Here is a 1,396-nt window from a genome sequence, read left to right as displayed (position 1 = left end):
GAGAGAAATGTGTTCGCATGGATGATGGTTCACTTACACTAAACGAGGTTGCAAAGAAAGAGGTATGGAGATGCCACTATGAAAGGTTGCTCAATAAAGAGAATGAATGAGAGAAAGAGAGTCTGCCGAATGTCGACCCAACAGAGGGACCAGCAATTTGAGTTGACAGTACCATGGTAGATAAAGCTATTAAGAGTATGAAGACAGGGAAAGCCCCTGGCCCTTAAAGAATCACTGCAGAGATGCTCAAAATATCTGGCAGTGTCTGCTGTAGCCTAGTCACCCGTATTATTAACCAGGTGATACATGAAGGAGTCATACCCAATGACTGGTGTAGCAGCACCATAGTCAACTGCTACAAAGGTAAAGGTGACGCTTTAGATACAAATAATTACAGAGGTATCAAGTTGTTAGATCAGGTAATGAAAGTCACGGAGAGGGTCATAGCCCAACTAATTACGGAGAGAGTCAGTTTAGATGAGATGCAGTTTGGGTTCGTGCCAGGTAAAAGCACCACTGATGCTATATTTCTGGTAAGACAGCTGCAGGAGAAATACCTAGCCAAAGATAAACCTCTGTACCTGGCTTTCGTTGACATGGAGAAAGCCTTCAACATCTAGTGGTCAATGAGGAAACTAGGGATAGAAGAATGGTTAGTGAGAGCTGTGTGAACCATGTACAGAGATGCTGTCAGTAAGGTGAGGGTTGGCAATGAATACAGTGAAGAATTCCAGGTGGAGGTAGGGGTCCACCAAGGATCAGTCCTCAGCCCCCTCCTATTTATCATAGTCCTCCAGGCGATAACAGAGGAATTCAAGACAGGATGCCCCTGGGAGCTCCTCTATGCTGATGACCTTGCACTAATTGCTGAGTCACTATCAGAACTAGAGAAGTTTCAGGTGTGGAAGCAAGGACTAGAATCGAAGGGCGTTAGAGTCAACCTAGCTAAAACCAAAGTGCTAATAAGTAGAAAGGTAGACAAACCACAAACCCCTTCAGGTAGATGGCCCTGCTCGATTTGTAGAAAAGGCATAGGTAGAAACTCTATAAGATGCACCCAGTGCACGCTATGGACACATAAGAAGTGCAGCAATATCAAAGGAAGATTAACTAGGAAGTTAGTTTTTGAATGTAGCAGATGTTCAGGAGCTATAAACACTGTAAATGTGCAGAAAACAACTTCTGCCACATTCCAAGGAGAAAAACTAGACGTAGTTGATAGCTTCCGCTATCTAGGTGACCAAGTTAGTAGTGGGGGAGGGTGCGCTGAAAGTGTAGCTGCTAGAATAAGAGTAGCCTGGGCAAAGTTCAGAGAGCTCTTACCTCTGCTGGCGACAAAGGGACTCTCACTCAGAGTAAAAGGCAGACTGTATGGCGCATGTGTATGAACAGCCAT

This window comes from Octopus bimaculoides, chromosome Z, assembly GCF_046866305.1.
Source record: "Octopus bimaculoides isolate indiv1 chromosome Z, ASM4686630v1, whole genome shotgun sequence".
NCBI lineage: Eukaryota > Metazoa > Mollusca > Cephalopoda > Octopoda > Octopodidae > Octopus > Octopus bimaculoides.
The sequence above is the reverse complement of the archived record's forward strand: the minus strand, read 5'-3'. Positions refer to the sequence as shown.